This window comes from Pararge aegeria, chromosome 8, assembly GCF_905163445.1.
Source record: "Pararge aegeria chromosome 8, ilParAegt1.1, whole genome shotgun sequence".
Taxonomy (NCBI): domain Eukaryota; kingdom Metazoa; phylum Arthropoda; class Insecta; order Lepidoptera; family Nymphalidae; genus Pararge; species Pararge aegeria.
In genome coordinates this window covers 6,865,342-6,892,875 of record NC_053187.1, presented here as the reverse complement: position 1 = coordinate 6,892,875, position 27,534 = coordinate 6,865,342, and the positions used below count along the sequence as shown (strand labels likewise).

General features: G+C 34.3%; 2 protein-coding genes across 2 annotated transcripts in view; one reads left to right on the top strand and one right to left on the bottom strand.

Annotated features, from left to right (window-relative positions):
* The window catches only part of LOC120625587, a 46,778-nt gene extending 31,238 nt beyond the window's left edge, over positions 1 to 15,540 (bottom strand). Inside the window, exon 1 of the mRNA XM_039892651.1 lies at positions 15,422 to 15,540. The gene's annotated coding sequence lies outside the window, so the exon portion shown is untranslated. The remainder of the gene's footprint in view (positions 1 to 15,421) is intronic.
* LOC120625586 (band 7 protein AGAP004871-like) overlaps positions 1 to 27,534 on the top strand; it is a 174,511-nt gene that overhangs the window by 46,361 nt on the left and 100,616 nt on the right. The gene's annotated exons all lie outside the window — the stretch shown is intronic.

Here is a 27,534-nt window from a genome sequence, read left to right as displayed (position 1 = left end):
CCAAAGGCGTGTGGAATTTACCAATCCGCACTGGGGCAGCGTGGTGAACTAACAATGGGTACAAACAAAGTAATGGGTTGATATGATCATAAGGACGATGATCCAAGTGGTTTGAACGTATAAATATTTAGTGACACTCATAAAACTAAAGCAAATATATTTCTAGAAGAATCAGCCTCTTCATTACCTACAGTTTGATTCTTATAGCTAGCTCATCAGTAGGTATATCTCGAAAATATCTTAAAATGAAATCATTAGAAAAGCAAACGCCAAGTAACGCCATTAAATGGATAGCCGAATAATTAATCTAGCTCAAGAACGGTAAGTAGATGATTAATAACAAAGTAGTGTCTTCTTTACTTTGGCTCCTAACATTGTATAATCTACTAGCTGTCATTGGCGGTCTTCGTCTGCGTTTATTACGGTTTTTTACAAATCCCGTGGCAACCGTTTGTTTTCCTGGGATAAAAAGTAGCCTATGCTACTCTCCATTCTACTAACTCTGTGCCAAAAACAACCAATCAATTGGTTGGTTTGTAAAGGCATAAAGTATGGACAAACAAACAAACGTACGCATTTATAATGTTATATAAACCACAATATCCAGATCTAGTCCAGTTAAATCGTAATTTTACCTGAATCTGTGCTAATCTCGCCAGATTTTTTTATTCTCATGGCTATTGTGTGATAGAATGAATCGGATAATATTATTATGGCTAATGCAGTACTTAACGTCATTATTCACGCATAAACCATAAACCACAACGTTTAGGTCAATTCATAGAGTAATTTCTAAAGTGACAATTGAATTCTTCCCGAAATACATTAGGTGGTTAGAAAGCACAGGTCACAATAGCTTATCTAAGATTTAAATGCGTTTTCGTTTCTTATTTGTTTGTATGCTAATATTTATGAATTTTAAGAATAGTTTAATAAATTTACAAAAAGTAGGTATTTTCATTACATATTCGAGCATGCCTTAATTCCTTTTATATAAGTTGGGTTCGAATAAAATTATATGGTAATTAAAGGAAATTATAAGAGCATTCAAATTAACAACATCAAAGTTCTGCCTTATAAATAGCCCACTGTAATTTGTAAAGTACAACTTACATACCTCTACGGTTAATTTAATAGCGGCCAGCAATTTTCTTATTTGGACTTAATACATTAAGGCTTATTAACTTGCAAGTTGTTTAATTATTATGTTTTAGCAGATTAATGATTATACGCTGCAAAAATCTTCACATGAATACTACGTGTATTCAGGCAATATGTTCTTTGTTTAATCGCCTTCATTAGGCATTTATTTAACGAAGGATAAAATAGATGATCATTATGTAATTGCATGTATTATTACGTCCTGGATGCATTTGCAACACGATTCTGTGATCACAATCTAGAACGGTTTTCCATGAGGCATCATAAGTCACGAAATTGTTCTAAACTCTACCTACATAAGGTTCTGTTACAAACACTTTCGCGTTTGTGACTAAGATTAAGCACTTTCACTCATGATTTTTATGATGGATTGTTTCGTCTCATGTATTGCTAAGAGCTCATTCAAAGAAAGGTTTCAATTTTTATTAATTCAATAATTGGAATAAGCTAATAAGTGTTTATGCAATTAATAGATAAATAACTACTAATGGTTAATCAATACTTTAGAACGGATTTCAAAAATTAAGAGATTCGTTAACGATCCAATGACGATCGTTTGAGCTCCTCAACTAACAACAAAAAAACATAGGATATTTTTTAAACGTTATCCATAATTAAAACATTGATATCTACTGTGCCCTGAGTGTTTCTGCTTGATCAAAGCAAAGATGGGGAGATTCGTAAAACAGACCATTTGCATAAACAGTTAAATCATCTTACTCACATCCTGGGGTAGCTGGAAGAGATCTCTTATAGAGATCTCTTATAATCTTTCCTTTGTACACTTCATGTATCATATGTTCACAATCACAATTTATGGTACAATATAAGGTATATATGTACAAGGTAAATCTATATATATAAAAGGCAAAGGTGACTGACTGGCCGACTGATCTATCAACGCACAACTCTAATCACTTGACGGATCGGGCTGAAATTTTGCACAAAGTGAGATATTACAGCGTAGGCATCCGCTAAGCAAGAATTTTTGAAAATTCCAACCGAAAGAGGGTTAAATGACGGATGAAAGTTTGTATAAAAATTTTTATTTATCAATTTATTTTTCAAGTTACATCCATGAAACTTTGATTTTAGGTTTTCGATTGAAAATAAAGAAAATGCCTTTCACCAATTTTAAAAATTCCAACTCCAATGGCATCAAATAGGGGATGAAAATTTATATGAAGGTCTCTGATTTTTTAAGTAATTTACGTTCATATTTAGCAGCAAGACATTTTTTTAAACCTTTGTAGTTAAAATTTACCAAATCAAACTTAATAAAAGCTAGTAATAAAAAGAATAAAATAAAATAAACAGCAAAAACATGTTCTGAAACCATATACAGGCCGATGAAGTCGAATGAAACTAGAAGGGATCTGAGTTTATACCTAATTGCAGATCCCAAAACCTTATATTTAAAGTAAATTAAATCCATCAGATTTATTCATTTGAACTAGAATATAACACAGTTTCAAAGTTACAAAATAATAAGGTGCAATAACTTACAGTGATTCATATAATATAATATTATCATAATATGAATTTATTGGCCCGACTTACTCAACTGGCTGCTAAATTGAAGCGATGAAGTTTTGCTCACTTATTATAAGTTTATGGTAACGCTTTGCATCATAAGTTTTATTTTATCGATAGGAGCTATTGAGACTTATTTATATCTTTAGTAAATAATTATTAAACATGCGAAATTGAAGTTGCTTTTTTAATAATATATTTGATGACCGTGACTGGATATGATAAATAAATAATATAATGAGAATAATTTCCACGTAGCTCCTTTTTTATAAAAAAGTATTTTCTTTATGATTTTATATTCTTATTTGCGTAATATAACGTCTTCTAATTTAATTATGTTTGAATTATTCATTGATGGATTGTTAGATAGACACTATGGTGAATGTTGCTTGCTTCACTTTACTTAGTCTTTAGAGTTCCGTACCCGAAGGGCAAAACGGAGCCTTATTAATTTCACTCTCCTGTCTATCTGTCACTTTGTCTGTCTGTCTCTCTGTATATCAAGGATCTCAAGCTCGTAGACAGAATGAATTACAGACATGAAATTTAAATATTTTGTATAAAATTTAAGCCAAACCTAAATATTATTTTATATATATTTATTAGTTGATTATTTTATATAGGTATTCAAAAGAATATACGGGCCGAAAAAAATGTTTTTTTTACCATGGCATGTGGAGTGTCATTGTAACTGGTCGAGATCTCCTTAACTTAGAGATAATTTCTTGTTTATAATTATGTCACTGCTCTTGGAACTAATTAAATATATGAACTTGGTAGTGTTTAGTTTTATGACGAGGTATATTACGAATCCTGACTTAGGAATTTGTAGTTATGTTTATTATTGACTCCTCTACTATTTACTGCATATAATCAAAATGTGTACTGAAAACACCGATTTATTAAATCTATAACCAAAAGAAACAAATATATTTTATGGGCTGTTTACTTCCAAGTGTTGTATGTATTTGGTCGAACGACTTATAAAATGAATTTTATTACAAGTTAAGAAACTCTTAGCGCGCGAGTCGGATTCGCACTTTGCTGAGTTGTAACTATTCAAAAGAAATCGACATTGCATCCTATTTAAAGCACATACGTATACAATGCGCTTTGATTTTAGTGGGTAAATAAAACTACTTACAACGTGTATTTAGTATTCTGAGTTGTTGAAAACAAACCTAATCTTAAAAATAAAAACTCAAAACAAGATACTCCAAAATCAGCTGTGATATAGGTATATCGACACTTTAATAAAAGTTGCGATAGATTAAAGTGTTCGGAGCTTCAATCGCCTGCATGCACTTCTAACTTTTCGAAGTTATGTGCGTTTTATCAATTTATGAAATTAAATATCACTTGTTTTAAGTTGAAGTCTTAGTTTATATGTGCTAAAAAGGGGGTTTTCAAAGCACTGTATCTGTGAAATTGTATTTGTATTTGGAATAAAATATATATTAATTATGGTTTAAACACGATTTAAGCAGGTAATTTTGTGGCATAAAAAAAAATCCGAACATACTACTACTTCATATTTCGGCAGTTTTATACAAATATATTTGTAATAATTATTACTAAGTTTTTAGGCACGTACGGTGTTCTAGTCTAGTGCTTCCTACCGCGACAGGTACGGGAGGATACCTACTAAGCAAGGCGAATTAGTTGTAATAAGCAAGGAGGTGAAGAGCCCTCAAATTTAAGGGTTGACGGCGCCTTAGCGGTGCAGGAAAGGCGAGGAAACCTATATTTCTGAAAACCTATATTTTCTTCTTAATTTTCTCAAAGGCTTGTAACCTCTTATAAATACATACCAATCCGCACTAAACCAGCGTGGTGGACTTCTCATTCTGAGACGAAACCTGCGCCCTGTAGTGGGCTGATTATGATGATGTACATCAGGCGTTTGAGATGGCACTAGCGACGGACAACCTCGTGTATAGAACCCTTTGCCATTAAGATTGATATAGTAACAGTAATTATCTTTATTTATCGCAATCAAGCCAACAGTCTGGTAAGCGAAATGCATAAATATTTCAAAGATTAAAGTATAAGCGGACGAACTAATAGGCAGTTTTAAGGCGTTATCTATCACAACCAAGCCTCAGAGAATTCTAAACTCACGTATTTAAATCAATTTGCGAAATAGTGCAAATTAGCGTTCGCAATTGATGCATACATTATCACTAACCTTAAAGGCCTTACATTATAAACGGATTTAATAAACGACGACGCTGAAGATGTGAATGTGAACTTAAAAATAAGATTTACACCGTGACCTCAATAGACGTTAACTTTTAAAAGGTGTCAATAACAGGTGGATATCAAATGTTGTTGGGTATCGAATTGTTATTTTAAGCGTAGAAGGTTAATTCATCCATTGAAAAGTTCGAAACCGTGTAAGTTTGTCTCCAATTTCTAAAAAATATATATTTCCTGCGCTTTGTCTGAAATTTTTAACAATCAAATCTTTTAATCCGCCTTGTAACATACGTCACGTGACACTTAAAACTTGCCGTCGACGAGCGGTGTAACGTATACCTCACATCCTGTTATAATATAATGTATCATCATCTCTTAGAGGTTTTAGGAGTGTGAAACTACCGAGTGAGTGTATCTAACTATATCAGTATTACCTACTTGATTGTTATTTTACATGTAATTTTCAGAAATTATTGTACATTCGAACTTAGAGTAAATTTTTTATCACTTTCACTTATAATTTTCAATATTTACGTACAAACCAGTTTAAGTAGGATAATACCCGATAACTGAGGGCATCTGCCGAACCGTACGTTATGCTAATAGATACATTATTCGCGATTTCAAAATACTACGAGACATTTTGTTTGGTATCGCGAGCATGGGAAGATTCTGTGTCGAAACGGAATTAGATAGAAGGCAGTTCGTGTTAGAATTAGATGAGGCAATTGTCCAGCTTCGAAATATATGGTTAGAGGCATTTAGGTGTTAGCCGCTTGATCAAAGCTGTTTATTAGAATGGATTGGAGATAAAGAATTGAATTTGCCATCTCAATTTATTTATATCACATTTAAGAATTGCTTTAAGTAAGTTTTGAAGTACAAAATATTTTCTAAAATGCAAATTTTTATAAAGTTAAATAACATAAGTACCTAACTACTGTATATTAATAATTAATTATTTTTCTTCTGCCTTTGTTATTTTATTTATTTATATTTTATTTATGTACCAGAAATTGTGATTACAAACATAAATATATGAAGTAGAAAAAGGAAAGTCCTATAAGAGTAACTTTATGTTAAAAATTGTTATCTAAGTATTTGTCACAAATTGTCAAAACATTTCGTTGAAACCTTCAACAGTCTAAATAATGGCCCAGTGAGCACTGATCTTTTCTTTCGTAAGAGATAGAGAGAGAGATAAAGATCTAACTCTCTAAGAGCTTCGACCCATAATGCTAGTACCGATGAGTTGGTGAACCAAGGTAACACTGGCTTTAAATGACGGTATTATCAGGTGTTGCTGATAGTGACTGAAACCGATAGTTTAAATTGCTGAGGCATAAATCCAAAACAAAGGCCTAATTCTGACGGCTAAGTAGGACACCAATCCAGTGATCAGCTTTGATCAACGTTAGGCAATTAACCAGGTAAAACGACAGTTTACACCTCTTTATATCACTTCTAATGACAATTATAGTGTGTCTACCATGATTGAAAGAAGTCAAGGACTAAGCCGTACATAATATCATCGTAATAATTTTAAAATTCCCCGCGAATCCTACCAATAGCAATAAACATGTTAAGTTAACAACGCAATTATCTTATTTGTTGTTAAAGAATAAATTATTAAGTTTAGTGCAGGTATAAAGAACTTGGAATTGATTACGATGCAATACAAATCTGAAGTAACCATAACATGAAAATGCAAAACTTAGGTGAAGACAAGCAAACATCCCAGCAATTTATTGAATTTCGAAGTCAAACTTTCGCAACAAAAGTCTACTAAAACGTAACAGTCTTTGAACGTTGCTTCCTTATTCCTGAACATCAAAACAGTATTACATGTAATCCGTTTCTATTTAACTAGGACAGTGAAAGCTTTCCAATCAACACCAAATAAGGCGAATGGAGCTAGGGACAGATGTAAAATGTAAGATATTCTCAAACAAAGAGCCTATTTAGGATCGCCATATCTAATCAGTTGCATTAAAGGATTATTCAATGCCGATTCCTTTCCGCTTCATTTTATCGACCTAACTGTTTAAATTCTCATTACCACGTTACGTCATTATACAAGCATGGCGTCCAGTTTTGGTATAACTACAAAATCGATATAAAAAACCAATCGTTGATCATTACTGTCATAGTAGCACTATTATTAACTATTACAATTTCTTTTACAATTTATTTGACGATGTTAAGTATTCAATTGTTCGTTAACGGGCGTGTACTGCTAAAATACAATTAGAAATTGTTGCAATAAATATGGAGACTTAAGGATCTAAAACTAAAGGATTAAAGGATTATTCAATGCCGATTCTACGGTGCTGGAATGGCGACCAAACTTATTACCAGTGAATAGTATCGAATGAATAGTTGTTTTAATAAAACCTTGTTGGAAACATTTCTCACCCTTCAATTGTCAAATAGGTTAAAGAATTATAAGATAATGTTACTTTGTGAATGTTGTTTGTAATCCAATATTCCTTTCAGGTTTTATTTTACAGTAGCTATGATAATATACCTGTGACTTATATTGACGCGAGATGATCGAAAAGGTTGTTAGAAAAGTTTAAAATTATAAGTACGCATACCGTTTAAGAGTCAATCTAATTATAGGTAACTTTGTTATTTATAATATAGTTTATTTATAATTGTTACGCATGAAATAGTTTGCCTCACTTCTTAAAGTACAATACGACATAAATTTACTAATCTATATCAGAAGTGGGATCCAGTATGGGGGATACTGGGATACTGGTCCCACTTTAATGTGAAAAAGTACAATGAAGCTACATAAGTACAGTTAATTTATTGAATGAATGATTGATTGTTAAAAACTTACAATTATATAATAGTATTTATAAATATGAATGAGAAGATTATGGTCAAGACTAAAGTTTAATACAGACATAGAATATAAAGGTCACGTGATTTAAGAAAATCATAGTGTTCTAAAACTTGTATATAAGATACGGCTATTAGTTTCATTAGAAATGCGACAGGTAAAAAACCGAGGACGAAGGCGTGAACCAGAGTTAATTAATTTATGAAATTAGTTCGAGAATTAACAAACTTCTTACGACACGATATTTTTTTAACAAAATACTTAACTTCCTTGCGTATCTGAGGTATTGAAACTAGTTTTTAAGGTCGGGTGCAATAGAAAACCATTAAACAGACAATTTCCATACAAATAGCCCGTTAAATTAATACTCATGTTACAAATCAATGATGCGTCTTTTCCTGATCTTATACAATTACTTTTTTTCAATCACTTGCATGTCGGATATTGTAGTTATTCATTTAAAACCTTAAGGAAATCCGATTTTAGACACTAAAAGTAGTTACTCTTTAAATAGGTTATGTAAAGTTCCTACTGACCATGATATTATTTGACCAATTATTCTAATGCTAATTACATTAAGTGGTATACCTCTTCGTAGTTGGTATATTTGATGAAGATTGATTTCGAATCCAAGCACCCACTTCTAACTTTTCTTAGTTATGTGCGTATTAAGCAATTTAAATATTACTTGCTTCAACGGTGAAGGAAAACATTACGAGGAAACCTGTATGACGAAGCATGCATGAGATTTCTCCGTAAAGTTCAGTGGCCTCAACCCCATCTGATTGTGGAAGGAGACGAACCCATTGCCGGCCCAGTACGGGTGTTATTAATGGGTAGGTATGATGATGGTGATAAATTGGTATACAATAAAGAGATTTATACAGTAGAGTTCCCTAATTCTATCCAAAGTGTAAATACAAAATATAGGCTATGTTTTATCTTCGAAAAAGCACGGTGTTCTAGGCCGTGTGGCGATGGCATCCGAAAATAGTCGTTACCACCGCTCCACTTTTCACGGGTGTTTTTTAAGCTTAAGGAAATATAACAGAGAACGGACAGAAGCGTCCACTGCGCGATTACTACCATCTACTGCGTTCCCCTACTCGCCTTCCCGTCGTGGGGATTATGAGCTAACCCTCCCGTAGGGGGATGCCTCTAGTCTAGCAGTGGACCGTTAAAGACTATATATGAAGTGTGTGACAGAACGTTATTCTGTCATTTTCTTATCAAACTAAAACGGCAAAACAGGTTTTGATAAAATATGACACCTATCAAAGAAGTGAAAATGTTAGCTTATTTTAATAAAACGCTTAAAATTGGTCTAATATTCTAATAAGATGGCAAATCACAGTTGAATGGAACGTAACGCATCTATCTATATTTCAGTAAACATAGAAATTGTGAGAAATTATTATGTTGGTGATCGACTTTGTAAAGCAAATGATATTATAAAAAGAAAACACACGTTATTGTACAGTGTACATCAAGAAATATATTGCAATAATATGAATAAACAAACAACACGTAGTCTGTAAATTAAATTATCATTTAAACTAAGTGATTCTGGTGTAGATCTGGTTTCCTCTTTTCCTATGAGCTTTTATATGCACTCGTAAAGACCTTAGCATGACGAGTTTCCTTATCGTATCTGTGTTTTTACTTTATTTTAAAATGAAGTAGGCAACTATGCAGTCAATGCAAAAAACAAACATGTGAAAACAAGTTACCTCAATTTTTTTTCTGTACTTACTTTATGAAGGAAGATTGGTAATTTTATCAAAATGATTACCAATGCTAAAACGCTATAAAAGGTAATCTTTTTCCTTCATGTAAACTACAGGAATAGTAAAGTATAGAAACAAGATTTAGAATTAGCAAAATACGTTTGACGTAAAGCAACAGGAGTATTCACTTAAATTTTCCAGAATAACAATATTATTATTAGAGATTTGATAACTTTGACACCTTTTTAAACATGATAATTGCCTAGCAGATAAGTTTCTAACCGTAGTTTGACATAAAACCTCATTTTAATTTCACTTTCATTACTCAGATCCTACATTGCCAAATTTCACCAAATTATCAGCTATGAATTTTAAATAAAAGTGCGTTCATGTTATTTGTAACCACTCACAATAATATCTGGATACCTTTATCATAACCGTCTTTAGCACCTCTTATCAGGTATCGTCAAAATAACGCACACAAAAAAACACTTCTCTAGAGATACATTATAACATGCATTAATAAATAGATGAACCGGTTAGATTTACTTCCTACGTTTTTGTAACAACATCTTACAAAAACTACTCGTTTTATATTCTAAAGGTGAGTTGAAGCACAAATAAGCAGTGCAAGAAAAAAAACTAGGTACATCGTCGACAACCGTCACCTTTTTATCATTAGACGTCATTTGTTTTTTGGTCATTTGGTTTTCAGAAATCTAAGATTATGTTAAGTTTTTAGTCTAATATCTAAAGATTAACGTAGAGTATATATAAAGTTCTTTCGTGAAACATCAAAACTCATCGTTAAGAGTTTCAATCAAATTCATTCTTGAATTTTTGTCACAACACACCTTTTAGTACACTTTTAATTTATCACAATTAAAGAACGAAGATTAAATTTGGTATTTCAAAAACAGCCTTGACCATTTATATGAGGGGTGTCTATATATATCTAATTTCTAAATTTTTAGAAACTCCTTAAGATTTGAGCTATCGTTGAATTTAAGGATTATGAACCTGATGAAATGAAGGAAGTTCACTTTGGATGAAAAATCGATTAATTGCAAATCTGCAAGCACTTTACTAATAACTTCCTACTCAATAGTAATTAATCAGTTGTAAAATAACAGATGTTATTAAAAGCTACAATATAGAGCACGAAATAATAACGTTTTAAAGTTACTGATGGGTTAATCAAATTAAAAGTCACGCTTTAATAGAAGGTAGGTAGGTATATTTTTAAAGAACGCAAGGTCAAAATTCGTCTTTTTCTTCTCTGTACTAGAACTACCTTGAATATGTGATACTATTAAAATTAATTGGTTAAAATCAGGGTGAAACGAGGTAATGGTTTCGTAGCCGTTTTCATTATAAAACATTTTTAGTATGTACTACCTAATATACGAGTATATGATTATATTGATAATGAAATTAAACAAACCAAATTTGTCTAATTTGAATATCGATATCATCCATAATCGCGCGATATTCTTTTTGATTTAAACGATTGAGACGAGAGCAATGTTACTCATACATTAAAAAAAATTATGAAATGTAACTGCCACATTGAAATAAAGTAAGAAAAAATAAATTAAACTATTAAATTACTATCATTAACTAATAATGTAAATAAGAGTCGATATAGATCGATTTGGTATTATTTCATGATCATTAAATTACATACCAATTTAATGATTTATTACTGTTAGAATTGAAATTGCCGGTTAAATATTCAGTTTTTTATTTTTTTTTATAATTAGGCTTAGTGTGTGTAGTTGATAGTATGCAATTACAATTTTTGTATTCCACGGTTATGATAATAAGACAGATATCACTACGTGGAATTCTTATTAACATCATACGAATGGTAATAGGTATTCTACGTTTCCACGTAATGATAACCTAGATATCATAATAATATAGTATTCCACAGTCGTATAATGTACTTAGTTGAATAAAAAATGAATTAATTTACTACGTAGGTACCGAGTACCTTGTAAATTGTTTTAATGAAGACGAGAACGTATAATATTATTTTTTTGTGTTTCCGAAGAATAATTATAAACATATTAAACAGTAGGTATGTATTAGTTATTAAAATAAACATTTAAACAATGGGACACATATTATTTATATTTTCATTTTGTTCGACCTCCTTAGTCGCTCGCAGTGGTGAGCCCTAGTTTTTATAACGGAGGTCTTGGGTGTGAACCCCTGCATGGGGATTTTCTTTGGTCTGGTCTAGTGGCCTTCACTCCTAAGCATTTTCTAGGCCTTGCGTAGAATATGCTTAGGAGTGAGGGCTTACAGCTATAGTTAGGAGTCCTAACAGGCGCGGACAGGACAGCGTACCATCTTCGACTGCATCATAGTATAAGTATAATTGTAAAAAAATGAAAATGTGAATAATTGTAAAAAGACGTATTTCTCCTAAACATAACTAGTTTGAAGTCAGTCACTCACCTACATTATAGCCAAATTAGAACTTATTGATACTAATGTATACGATTGTTTGTGGGTCATACTAAACCTTGTTTATACATAAATTAATAAATAAATATATAAAAAACCAAATCCTAACTGGTTTTGTAATCATCTTATGCCTAATCTGAATATTATTATCTTTATTTATTTTAATAAATATCATTAATCTATTTCACTATCTAGGTATATTTAACATTTTGATGATGTATATTTTTAGACGACGACTTCAAATAGAAAGAGGTTGTCAATTAGGATGTTTTTTATGTATGCTTGCGTGCTTAACTCCGTCATAATATAAAGACGGATTTGAAGCTTCTTTTTCTTGAAATGAGAAAAAAACACTTATTTCTCATTTATATTTCTGATGTAAATTTTTTGAAATTACCGAATAACATTGGAACAGGTCAATGCATCACCCTCCCTCCCATGAGATCATATACCCACCAAAAAGTTAAAAAAAAAAAACAAAATTCATTTATTTCAAGTAGGCCTAATTTATAAGCACTTTTGAAACGTCAAGTCTGTTTGTAGTGACTCTAACACCGGTTCGGAAGGTAGATTCCACTGAGAAGAGCTGGCAAGATCCTCAGCAGATTGCTCTTTGCCAACATGATTTTATAGTTTAACATTCTTTAGAATTTTTCTGCTTTGTGAGAGATGAAAGCGGACAGTAGGACATTAATATGCTGTTAATGTTGATGAATAATTTCAAAATCACAAACAGATACTTTAATTCAGTTGCTTCTATGGCTAGAGATAGGAAAGAAGGAAAAATGTTTTAATTGCAACCGCAATATGCATTATTGCAAGACGTAGCGACAAAACTATTCTGGTCTGAATTCCGCGAGAGTTAAGAATGTCTGAGTCTAACAAACGCGTGTCATAAATTTATACGTGTAATTACACACGTAACTCGTCAAACATAATTGTTTTAGGGTTCGGATCCAAAATATATAATATAATAAAAAAAATTATAATAACCTTTATTTGATTACCTAAAATACCTACGCATTTAAATGACAACAATCACAATAATTTTTGAGTTAAACTAAGTTAACTCAATAATGTTTACAACAGTGGAATAATAGTATTGAGTGATTTCCGCAGTAGAGTTCCCTGTAACGTGGAAACCACTTTCTTCCAATATTATTAACGAGAGCTTGCTCTACTTTCTGAAGTAACTTTGCCAAAATAAAAAATATAAAAATATACTGCTACTTTTCCATCCGTCCGTCATGGTCCATTATGATACTTTAGAAGTGACAGAGACAGCTATCGAACTGTAGTTTAAAATAGATGTATATAAAAGAGGCTAAACATTATTCGAGTTTTAAATATGTTTTAAAAGGCCAATAATCTGTTTGAAAGTTTCAAGATAGTCTGAGAATTAATAAAGATTTATAAAAACTTTGCCCGAAAAATAAAACCAAGTTTTAATCTATCAAAGCTTTTTAAATATCAGTATTATTATTGCCTACAAAATGCGATTCATCATAAAAGTATACTTTTATTTTCTTATGGCATTTTCGCTAAGTTATTGTTTTACCGAACTTTTCTTCGGGCATACGGAAACTTCGATGCACGAGAACGACTCGCACTTGCCGGTTTAATAATATATATATTGTGTATGAGAAAAAGCCTAAATGCAAACGTAACTTCATGATCACCGAAGTCACGGTAAAATTCTAGTATACATGCACTATAATCGCAGTTAATTGAAGTCGATCGCTTGTTGCAGCAAGAGCCGTACAACGCATTCTTCAGTTACTACTCAAAGCACGAGTATAACATCGGATGCATCAAGGTCATCCGCCTTCGGTTATTTTTTGGCACGTTCGATGCGGTCAACTCTAGCTACAGATATTTGGATTTTGGGTAACCTAAAAGTGCGTATTGTACTTACGGCTACGCCGGCGGCGCTAGATTTTTGATTGTGGAAGTGTGAGACTCATCTTCTGCATCCCACTGTTGGGCACAGGCCTCTCTCATTGTTGAGACGGTTTTAGAGCATAGACTAACCACGCTGCTCCAATGCGGGTTGGTGGGTTTCAACGACTTTGGTCACAAGTTGGTTATAACCAAGTCCGACGCCTTCTTTACTTGCCGTCTCTTACGCGGGGGTTGACACTGACAATTACTCAACTCATAAAATGTGTGTGTGGTGAAAATGATTGTTTTTCAGTGTCTGGGTTCTTATCTGTTATATTATAAGTATTTATGTGTATTATTCATAAAAATATTCATCAGTCATATTAGTACCCATAACATAAGCTACGCTTACTTAGGGGCTAGATAGCGATGTGTGTATGGTCGTAGTATAGTTATTATATAATTATAATTTGGTCCGACCCGTGATTCGCGCCCAAGACATAGTGATCCGTAGTTCAACATGCTTTCCGCTAGACCAACGAGACAGTGTGAGATTAACTTAACTAAAATCACTGACATTTTAATTAACTAAAATCACTGACATTTTAATTGCGTGGTTACATCGAATCATATTAATAAACTTTTAAGACGCTGTAAGTAATATAAAAATAACTGCCTCTATAATTGTGGTAATAGTAATTAAAGCCCACCAACCCGCATTGGAGCAGCGAGGTGGGTCTACACTCTAAAACCGTCTTTCCTATGGGAAACGACGCCTGTGCCCTGCAGTGGACTGTTAATTAATTGCCAGCGGATGAAGCTTTTTATTCCCATTTAATAATCTATATTAACATTATAAATAAAGTGTGTGTATGTTTTTTTGTATATAACACATACTTGGCTGAGCGAGAGCACCAATCTGACAGAGTTTCACACTGAGATAGCATAATGTAGGCTGACAAAGACCAAGAACATAAACAAAGAAATGGGAAAAGAAAACTAAATACCTAAATAAGCACGAAAACGAAATTACAATAAAGTCATGACATACATTATCTATTAACGGAAATTGAATGGATGCTTTCTTCGCTAATTTGCAACAATAATAAGTAATAACGAAAAGTAAAATGGATATTTTTCTATGCAAAAAATCTATTACTTTTTTATCAAATTACATTTAAGCAGTTTTTGTTATATATATAACATTAAACACGGTAATAACTAGTAAATAATTCGTAACATATCGTTATTTCTGACATAAACGGTCGTCATGGCCCACGATTTTGCATTCATTCGTATATACATATAGTTATACAGAGAAAGCTCCATTACATTATACCTACTCATAATTCGGGCTTGCGTAATTTTCAAACTATTTAAAACAGCATGCTTACTATGTACATCTCTATTCTAAATCTAAATTATTACGTTAACTACCACGTTCGTTGCAAGTCACATTCTCTTGGAAACATTTTTTTATCGCATACTCGCTAAGTATTCAAATAACACAAAAATGTATGAATGATATAGGTATATAACGCATCTGCAACTTAATAATCAAAATGAAGGTTAAGATTATTTTAATTTAACGCACCCTTTAGTTCAAATCGACGCCGGTGTGTCACGAAAAGTTTATATCCTCAAAGCACTCGATAAAATGTCGATCACAAAAGTCACCAACGCTACAGCAAACGGCTGCGTCTTCCTCGACGCGCGAACATCAACTGTTCCTCCGTACCGCACGCGTACTTCCAAGCGCCGTGATAACCGATAACTCCATGAGTAAGGCTGCCTGTCCACTAGAAATGTGCAAGTTGTATAGCTTATCTGAGGATGTTAAGTTACGCCGTGAAACTATGTTACCTTTCTCACTAAAACTAAATTGTACAAAGAATTCATGTTTTGACAAAATTTAAGCTGTGCAGGAAGATGCCCAAGTTAAGCTGCGACTTCATTAGTGGAACAGTTAACGCTACTGAGTACATGATAAACAAGTATCTGTCAGCTCTCTTATGAGCTTAGATAAAAACTTAGTTTATGTGACACTACGAACCAGTGCTATTTGTAGCTAAATTGTGAAATTTAAGCAATACTATTGGTTGTCTTCAATCCAATCAAACAACTGCCGTGTTATTCTAGTCATTACCGGATCAATACGCATCTCGAGGTCGAGGGGTATTATTCTAAAAATTTATAGTTATCTGACAATCAATTTTCAGTACCATCTGCCCGATGTTAGGAAATTGGCGGTGTCTGCCCACAGAGTTCGTTAAGCATGATTCCCGGTTATTGACCGGTGATTGACACCAACATGTGATAATAATCGTTCAAACCCACGAGCCAGCATTATAGAAGCGTGGTGAAACCGGGAGAGGAGGCCTATGTTATTGAAGTCATAATTGACGGAACAAGCATATTGTAAGTGGAAAATCAAATTCAAATTCAAGTTGGTGATGGTGATAACTTAAAACTAAAGCTACGAAGGTTCCGAATGCGCCCTGGTGTAAGAAAAGCCTCAACAATCTTAGCCGGGGTTTTTTTTGTTAGCACCAAATCGAAGTGAAATTAATATTTAACTATGAAGTTATAGAAATTCATACCATCGACTACACACACACACACAGTTAAACTTGACATGTCATTCAAAGAATACGTCCTACTAAGGTTTTTTAGTGATAGTTCTTCCCCGGACGAGATCTGCCACAAAGCTCAACAACTATTAATATGATGTTATTTTTATTTTATTTACAACCGTTTACTTTAAACAAAAAATAATAATTCAAAATTCATTTATTTCGAGCACGATAAGTACTTTTGAAACGACAAGTAAGTCTGTTTGTAGTGATTCTACCACCGGTTCGGAAAGCAGATTGGCTACAAGAGCAGAGTAGAACTAAAACATTTCGAGCTACGATTCCTCGGACGGCTCTAATGGAAAGGCACCCTAGGCTTGCGATATAAAAATAATTTGCGAAACATTGTAATATGACGCTCTGGACTGTTACCTTAAGAATCTTTCAACATTTACTTATTATGAATGGGACCGTCAGGCGTCGGTGGATCTACTTTGAACTCCGTGAGAATTTCATTTGTGACTAAGTAGAGCAAGCCTTTCTATGCTTTCTTGAACATTTCTTATGTTATTCTTGTGCATCGCTATTACTATTTCCTATGACCTTGACCTTGGAAACTTTTACATTGTCACTTGATATAAAGTAAGAAAAGTAAAGTAAGTTTTTCTCTCAATAAGTTCAAAGTTTTATAAAACGTAAGCTTACAGAAAAAACCTGTTATAATGTTAAGGATTACTTAAACGATAAAAAAGCTTGGGTGTGAATCCTGACTTCCTAACTTCATAGCTGAATATTAATTTATTGTGAGATGGTGATAACAAAAAATAAATTCACCCGGCTAAGTTTGTTGTTGGCTCTTCTTAGACCAGGGCGCATTTGGAACCCTCGTAGTTTTAGGTTGAAGTTCGCGAACGAAGTTATCACCATCCCCTTACAATTATGTATGAACGCTTCATAAGTACTTGTGATAGGCCTACATGAATACAGAAATTTTGAATTTGAATTTTAATACCCGAATTCTGGTAGATTTCGGCTGTGCTTGTACAACACTACGAACAAAGGCTACCACTAAGCGATTTAGCGTTCCGGTACGATGTTGCGTAAAAACCGATTAGTGGTATGGATTAAGCATTACTGCACCCCTTACAGATAGTCGCGTTTCCATCTTAGACTGCATCATGACTTACCAGCTGGTGAGATTCTAGTCAAGGGCTAACTTGTAGGGGAATAAAAAAATAAAAAATAAAATGTGCCAAAACTTACATTTAGGCTGTCCGACATTTTTCAAAAGATGTTGTAACCGGCCCTTGAAAACATTCTAAATAATAGATTTTATAAAAACTTGGCTCAGAGAAATTAATATCTTATGTTGAACCAGCTGGATTCGATGCCGAACCTGTCCTTGGGATTCAGTGTTCCGGTACGACTCTGAGAATAAACCGGGTATGGTTTTAATAAAACTGGAGTAGCCCTTTAGATAAGACTCTCACTGCATTGTTATTTTCCATCTGTGATTATCATCATAATTTCTGCTTGTTTAATCCAAGTTTGTGGGTGCATAACCATAAACTGACAGCCCATTTCTGAATTGATCACTTAGGTTCTCGTATACCATACACCTCTTCATCACCTGCTAATTTCAAGAACTTTTTGTGACGCATAAAATTAGCGACCAGGTTTTTTAAAAAAGAGGTAAAACTATTTATTTTTTTCTCTTTCTATCAGCTTGTACATTAACTGTCATTCCGGTAGGACCCAAACGAGAACCATAGAATAAAACCAATGACTTTATAGTAACAATAAACATGATGGAAAGGTGTGGGGACTACTTAAGACGTGATATTATACGAATACAACACCATGGAATGCTGTTGATCTAAAAGATAGCATGCGCACGCTTAGGTTAACAATTACAGTAAAATACGATATACATTTGCAAATCGGTTATTATAAATGCTTTATTGCTCAGCTGGTAGCCAATCATTAACTATTTATATTATTGTATTTATATACCTATCTAAATTGTTATAAGGGCCAGATATATCAGGGTCTGAGCCTCCTTGACCCCACAGGTATGATATCCAACAAAATATAAAAATAACATTACGGCGTTATACTGTTATTTAAAAAAATAACTGTTGCATAGCTATTTAGACGCTGAAACTGTGACAGACAAAATATTTATTATCTGATCTTAACCCGTGTTTTTGATGCGAATAAATGTAGTTTCAAGCAATTAAAATATCACTTGCTTCAACGGAAAGGAAAATGTCGTGAAGTAACCTGCATGCCTGAGAATTCTGTATAATATTATTCTCAAAGGCGTGTGGAGTTCAATCCGCACGGGGCTATGGTGGTGGACTAAGGCCTTAACCCCTACTCATTGTGGGAAGAGACCCATGCCTTGTAGTGGGCCGGTAATGAATTGATGGTGATGATGAATTTTTATAAAAAAAAGTGTTCAAGTGTATAGAAGCAATCGCGGTTTGCTGTCTGAAGAGTTAGTCTGTCTCCAAAACTCTTCATCAGATGTATATGATGATATTTGAATGGGACTATTTCGGCATAAACAACTATCCTTTCGAACAAAAAAAAAGAATCTTGCAAATCCATCAATAAATGCCCACATTAAAAAAACACCCGAAGGTTATAAACCTTCCACTTTTTGATGAAAGTCAGTTAAAAAAACAAACATTCCGTCAACTTTGAAGGAAACATCTTTAGTATTTTCATTTCGATACCATTACTGCCCCGTATAAGGGTGCCTTGAGCAGTACTTCTGACTTCAATCTATTCATATACTTAGCAGCGTGAGTAGAATGCAGTTGATCGATGGGATAGCACGTGCAGGCTAAGGTTAACAATTACCTTATAGGTATTATAGAAAATTGTTATTACAGAAGCTTTATTACGCACTTAAAACAAAACTCGAGTCAAGAACTATTAAACGTAAGCTCTTTCGCTATTAAGTTTTAATCATAGTACCATAAATAACTATAATAGGACATAGAAATTGAAGCGATTTGCGATGGAGATTATAGGAGAGGACATTTATATACTTAACTATTCTTAATGCCCATAATTTATACTAAATACAAAGCAAAAAATCCTTATATGACGCTATAATACATCAAACATGATAGTATGTTTGTACCTACTATCATGTTTGATATAACAATGAAAAATGTTTAGGTTAAAGCCAAATACATATTTTTTGGGAGCGAGGCGGCATATGATGGTCATGTCAATTGCTGTGTCGTCATACGGTTTCATTTTACTAACAAAATTATATTTGCGCATATGTTTACATCAAATGAGATGTTTCAATTCAGAAGACTTCCTATAAAAATATTTGAAAAGTAGTTGAACGACTCGAGACCTGAATATGACAAGTTCTATGAACCGTAAGGATTTCTAGCTTTATTATTTCGTACTGTATTTTGTTATGTTAACGAAGACGTGATAGCCTAATGGGTAACGCTTCGGCTACCCTCACCCCGGCGTTTTTTAATAATCACTTGCTTAAACGGTGAAGGAAAAAATCGTGAGAAAACCTGCATACCTGAGGGTTCTCCATAATCTAAGGACGGCCGACTGGCGCAGTGGGCAGCGACCCTGCTTTCTGAGTCCTAGGCCGTGGGTTCGATTCTCACAACTGGAAAATGTTTGTGTGATGAACATGATTGTTTTTCAGTGTCATCTGTATATTAATAATAATAATAATAATAGCTTTATTATTCCTTACAACGGTTTACATATTATTTTAAATGGATTCTAAATTTACATAATTAAATTCTAAATACAACAAATGTTTTGGTTAGTAAGTTTTCTTAAAAATATGTTAGATTTAATATTTGTTGTAATGACCGCCTTTGGCGGTGAAAGCCTCCTCTATGAGTAGCCAGGACGTTCTGTCCATAGCTGCTCTTGCCCATGTTTTTCCTGCTATCTGTGTTATATCATCAGACCACCTTCTTAATAGTCGGCCTCTTCTGCGCTTAGAGTCTCGTGGTTACCAATTTGTAACTATGTATGACCACCGCTCGTCTTTGACTCTTTGTATATGTCCTGCCCATTTCCATTTCGAAACGAGTACATGTTTTATGGCATCTGTAGCCTTTGTTTTCTTCCTAATAAAGACATTTCTCACTCTATCCTTTCTTTTTATATTCAAGAAGCTCCGCTCCATTCCTCTCTGGCATTTACCCACTTTATCTAATGTTTTCTTTGTTATTGGCCAGGTCTGACAAGCGTAGGTCAAACATGGTGTAAGACATTTATCCATGGCTTTTGTTTTTATTTCTGTAGGTAGATTACTCTTAAATACCTCTTTCATTGCCCAATACTTGTTCCAAGTACTTTTTCTTCTTCTATCTATTTCCTTATCAGTACAAAACTCAAAGGAAATGAGATGACCAAGGTAGATGTAGTCCTTGACATATTCTATATTTGTGGATTTAACGGTTATTGGTAATCTGTATATTATAAGTATTTATATGTATTATATTCATAAAAATATTCAACAGCTATCTTAGTACCCATAACACAAGCTTACTTTGGGGCTAGATGGCGATGTGTGTATTGTTGTAGTATATTTATTTATTTAATTTATTTATTTATCTTCTTCGAGAATGTGAACATTAGTGAGTGATCCGCACTTGGTGGACAGCCTACAGCCCGTCTCGTATTGAGAAGACACCCTGGCGCTGTAGTGGGCTAGGAATTAGTTTATAATGATGATGGTGATATTGTTATGTTTAGTGACATAATACATTAAACTGAATAAAGAATTAATATGATGTAATAGTCTTGACTTAACAGTACTCTCAGAATAGCTTTCGAGTACCAGTATGCAAGCCAATGATAATATTCAACTACGTTAAATCAACCATTATACCAACTTATAAATATAGACATCAAAAATGCATCCCTTATACGAACATCTGACGTAATAAAAGCAAGCTCTTACTTCGCCATCAGCAAAAATATAAATAATATAAAAAATAATAATACTAAATGATTTAACACCCGCATAATGTTGCACAAGCCGATCTTAAGCCCGTGGACACACATACAGCTGTCTTCATCGAATGGTTCATAAATACGAACACAATGCATTCATTTTTTAATAATCTTATAAGCATTTTATTTAGCAGGCTTACATCTGTTACGTGTATACCCCTTATCGGTGTCTACGTGGCAGCGTACTGAAACGCGGATGAAAATTTTGAAATTTTCAGTTCCTAAATTCTCGATCGAACCAGCGACCACCCACTTACGACACAACTGCGGTAGTTTGACAAAATTAAAAACTTTTTTCATGCTGCGTAGCTATTTATACTTTTAAAAATTATTATAGAAAAATTATGTTTCTTTCTAATTATGAAGTTTGAGTTGTTTTAGTTGCCTAATTAAATGTTTAAATAAATTCAGAGTTATCTGACTAAAAGTAAGGACTACATTTTCAGGTTACAGTGGTCCTAACTGACAGAATACTTAAATAATATGGGATGGAATTTTATCGAACTTCCTGGCGCAGTAGTTGGCAGTAGTGGACACTTGGCAGGCAGTGGATTTCAGAGGCAGGAGAGGATTCTTTCAAAATTAAAAGAGTAAAAGAAAACTTTAAGGTAATTTGGAATTGGTTTTGGACTTCTGTTCAATAATCTAATAAACCAAACGACCTAAGTGTGCAGTCCACTTTCAATCTTCCATATTTAAGCCGATTGCAATCATTATAGTGTATGTAAAGCCTTATTTTAGAAGAATTATAGTCGGTAAAGCTTACGCGCTATGAAAATAATGCAAAATTGTTATTTTAAGGTATAGTTGTTGTTTTAAACACTTGCCGCATTCGCTAATTAAAAAAATATCATAATAAATATCGCTTTATCTCTTTGTTTACATCGATCGTGACGAAAAATAATGCCATTGGCATTGATATGGATTTTTAACCAATTTTAACGAAAACGGTAAGAGTTATCCAAATGATGAATTTTAGCGAGGTTACTACACCTTAAGTGTATAAAGATCGATGATTATTTTTCATTTAATTTGTATCCAATGCAATATACTCTTTAATGCAGCGCCATCTCTTTCTACACTGTCTTTTGCATTCTATAGATGTCTGCCACTTTGCGGAACTCGTCCGTCCACTAAGTCGGGGGCGCTTTGCACTCCGCTTGCCAATTCTTGTTCTCGACTCAAGGATCTTTTGGTTACAACGCCCATCGGTCCTCCGACAAAATGTTTCATTTTTGACTTTGTCCGTCACAAAAATTCGCAGCATCTCTCCATAGCAAGATTAACGATAGCCTCGCTGTCAGTGTCTACATCTTAGCACCGCAGGTAGAACTGGTAATATACATATAATGTGAATAATTAGTAAACATAAACAATATAGTCAGTTAGACGCGAAATTACTTCTGTAATTAAAGAAAGTTTTGATAGAACGATCCTTGTTGGGCGAAGCAAAGAAGGGTCCAATTTGTCTGGTCGCACCGGTGGTATTTACAGGATATCTCCGATCTTCGATCCAGATAGAGCCAAGCGGGGTTTCTATGAAAACATAAAGAATCGTTGTTTACACGGGAAATTTATGTTTTTATGGTTTTGCGTCTGCACTGATTGAGCGATGAATATCTAAGGTTGCATCCTCTTTGAGGATCTGTCATCATAATCTTGGAAACAATGTTTTGAAAATTTTAGTCGGTTAATTTAACCTTAAAAAATTATAAAAACGTCGTTTGTTTGTAATAAGTATGCGAAAAAGTAAAATATGCAAAATTCGCCTGTCTGTAATCGAATTTGAAACAAATGCATTGACTCATACATACTGCAATAAGTCATGATTACATTCAATCGTTTCCGCTATGGAAATTTACGAGTTTACGATATATTTTTGCAGTTCCGTTAAGTAACATCCAACAATTAAAATATGGTGGTATAAGTGGTGGTACTTAAAATGTCCGTTAGTAAGAGATTCGTTCCTTCTAACGCAACAACGTAAATGAACGTAACATGAAGTCTAGCAATCATGTTAGTAAATGTTGAAGGCTGTAAAGTGTTACAATCTCAAGGACTAAATCTAGTTAGTTTGAAGGAAGAAATCGTCACGTAAGAAAAAAGCGTTATGACCTCTATATGCGAGTAGATTAGTTCCATACGGATAATATCCGGGTATTATTGTCAATCGTCTCACTTATCTGTTCTTTAAATGTTGCTTTTTTCCGAAGGTCATAGTAGAGTATACCTTATCTATGATCATCGGAAAACTTTGTTCACTACAGGAGTCCTCAGAACTGTACTGTTTTATTAAGTAATTAATAAGTTAATTTTATTAACTTTTTTTAACTAACGTGTTGTTTTTTAAAAGACGCTTTAGAGCATAAGCTCCAATGCGGGTTGGTGGGCTTTAGCGATTTTTAACGCACTTAAGTGATACTAACCGAGATTGACGGCTTAACGTGTTCACCGAGGCTTGAGGGTTAACACCGCCGATTCTTTAACCGTAGCAGAACATGCTAACCATTGTAGCGGTCTCCACATTACAGAACTAGCTGGTGCCACAAAAATCCTGCATCGCGCATAGCGAAGTGTTCACAAAAATTTACTATATATACAACTTCCAAAGATGATTGTTCGGACCTCGGTCCCCTAGCACGATCTTCCGAAGGAGGCAGATCTTCCTATTGTTACGGTCGAGCGTATCACCATAGCTCCCGTACACCACTAAATCAACAACTTCATCTATCACTAGATCAATTACTATTACGAGGCACGCCTGGAAATAGCCAGTAATAGTAATATCGTCTAAATTCGTCTATCGTATAAATAAGATTTGTAAGAGAGAGAGAGGAAATACTCGTATCCTATCCTATACTAATATTATAAATGCGAAAATGTATGGGTGGATATTTGTTACTCTTTCACGCAAGAACTACTTAACTTAATTTTGGAATGGAGTTAGATTATACCCTGGATTCACACATAGGCTGCTTTTTATCTCAGGAAAGTGACGCTTCCCACAGGATTCATGAAAAACCAAACCGCGGTCAACAGCTGGTCTTTCTATTATCATTACAATACTGTCTGAGTAATTTTGGCAAAGGATCCGCGTGGTTGCTTAGTGCGGATATGCCGTCAGCATTTTTGGCACCATTAAACACACGTACATGCCTTGTATAGTAATTGGTTCCGTGTGCATTATTTCCATTGCTTCAATTTTGTTTTTATTTTGTTGTCAAAGTATGTTTGTTGGTTGGCGCTTATAATTTTGATGAAGTTATAGGCATCAACCATAGCAGCAACCCAATAAGTGGAATAGACAAGATTTTTGCATAGACTTACTTCTTGCATTTTATATTAAAGATTCGTATGAATGGGCTATTTTTTATCAACAATTGCTGTTTAAAGCTTAATATTAAAGCAGAAACCCACAACGTTGCTAACAATTCGGTAGGTTGGCAATAGGGTAGGTGAGTTAACAACTTTTATTTTTATAAATAACCGGGACTGGCAGCTAAACTGGCTTTCCTAGGCAACAGACAAACCCCTATCTGGTATGGGTTTTCCATAGTTTGGGCAAAATAATACATCACCATCTTCATCTTTGAAGCGGTAAGGCTGGCAAATTGTGTACGTTGTTTTATTATACTTTTCATTTATTTATCGAGGAAGGCTATAGGATATATTTCATCACTCTAAAACCAATAGGAGCATGGCACCAATGAAGAATGTTTAAAAGTAGAGGTTTTTGTTCCTTTTGAGAGATTACACTGCGTGAACGGTTAAAGTTTCGATAAAATAATATATGACAAAGTTGTTCCAGTTTTAAGGTTGACCTATGAGCGGCAGAAATCGCGAGGGATCGATATTAAATAATAAAATCACCCGATGAGTTGAAGCATCCATTTATTGACCATAATATTGTATCCAAGGTCATTCATGGACCACTGAGTATGGCATTCAAGCAATATGTAAACAGCTAGCAACCTTGCTAAGCGCTGTAGTATTTATCGCATTCGGATTCTTTTGTTTCGTTTTAATTACCCCCCTGCATCAGTTCTAGCATACAATTATACTTCAACATTTACTTCAGTTAATCATATCGGACAGATGCATGAATTCTTTATTCCATTTTAAGCAAGCCCTTGACTGCAATCTCATGGTGCTTCGTTATGATGAAGACTAGTTATTATGAAGTATATATAGGTATGGCAGTTATATTTAAACTCTAATCAGTTTTTATGCGTCATTTACAAACCAATGTGGTCGCGCCCTGAGGCTCTTCTCATGGCGAGCTCACCCCACTCCCCCGTAACCAGCAGCAACCCCTCAGGTGGTAATCGGCAAGTGTCCTTCCGAAAAAGTAAAAAGTAAGTATGCGTCATTTTGCCGGAACGCCTAATCACGGCAGCAGGTCTTTTTTGGTAAACAGCCAACACAGTAGCCTCCTCAAGGGATAAAATAAGGGTTGGATCTTTGTGTGGCACTCTTATTTATGTTTTTGAAGTTAGAGACATCAAATTTCGCATTTAGGTTAATAATTATAAATAAAAAAAAAAACATTTTAAAATACGCACGCACACAAGCATACACTTGCACATTCATGTACGCACTCACGCACATAGGGTCACACACACACACACACACACACCCAGAATACCCCACACAGACCTACAAAATTTATTCTTTAGTTATAGTTTAATTTTTATTTTGTTTTCTTATTTTTAGCTCTTAAATTTTTATAATATGTATATTGTTGGAGAAATTGTCACAACACGTCATCGTGGAGGGGGACAACGCGTAGTGGTGGTGTTAGAGACTATAAAAGGCGGTGCGCGCTTCATTCGAGAGAATCTTCGGGTACCGTCAACTAGTTTAAGGGGGACCCCTGTCCGTTTGGAAAGTCAACCTGCTCATTTTGTTTTTGTTGTAAATTAGATTTATAAATTGAATTTCTTTAAATAAGTTATCTGTTTTATTAGTTCCGTGTAAACTCTTGCTTCTACTAAACATATATGTGTGTGTAGTCATGATTTGTTTTTTTTTATTAAAATTTTACCTCTGGTTCCTAAAATCAGGTGTGGGATTCGAAAATATCACGTGACCTAATTTGCTTTGCATTCCTGAAATACCTGCGGCAGTTTGACTATTCAAATTACTTTTTTTCGTTGCGTTTGAAAATTGAATTTTAAATGTCCCTTATTACGTAAGTAGTGTGCTGTCTAAGTTATTAGATGGTTGTTGTATTGTTATACGTAGCTGAAACCCTGGTGAGTACTTCCTTTTTTATTTATTTGCTAACTACCTACAGCTATTTTCAATATAATTGTGCGTGATTTTCAAATAGATTTGTGAATTCAAATTTAGCGTTACTTTTGGCCTATCTCGCTATTTTGCTATAATAGCCTACCTACCCGCATAAAAGTTTATTTGTATTGGGCCTAGTTCTTGCTTATATTTCGTAATTTACTGTTACCTACAGTAAAGAAAATGTCAAATCAAGGTCATGAAAGGAGAAGTCTCTCTAGATACCGCGCCTCGCTTTCCGGGCATGGTACCGCACCATGATTCTGGCCGTAGGCGTCGAAGGTAGCATTCTAGACTTACTTCAAAACTGCATAATTCCCCTAATAAAGAGTTAATCGAACAAATGCAACAACTTCAAAATCGTTTAATTGCATTAGAAGGGCAACGCCGCTCCTCACCGCCGCGACTCCATGGACCGAACGCTGACTGTTTGCCTGCGCTGTCGCCACCACGGCTGCGACCTGTGACCGCGACTGTAGCTGAGCAACGGAGGTCTGTGGTGGAGGGTCGAGAGTCTGCTATGCCGTCTTCGCCAGGGCGTCCTGTGAGCGCAATGACGGACCGCGATGCCAGCGGAACCGATCGTATCATCGAGGCGATAGGTTCAATCAATACGACGGTGAGATCCAACCAATCTTATTACATATCCAATTTCGATCCAAGCATCCACGATATAGACATCTGGTGCGAGGAAGTTGAACGTGCTAAGAGTACAAACTATTGGGACGATAACGAGTGTCTTTCTCGCATCGGCAACTGTCTTAAAGGGGATGCTAGGACTTGGCTCAATGAGTGGGTCACCAATGACCGTAGTTGGAGC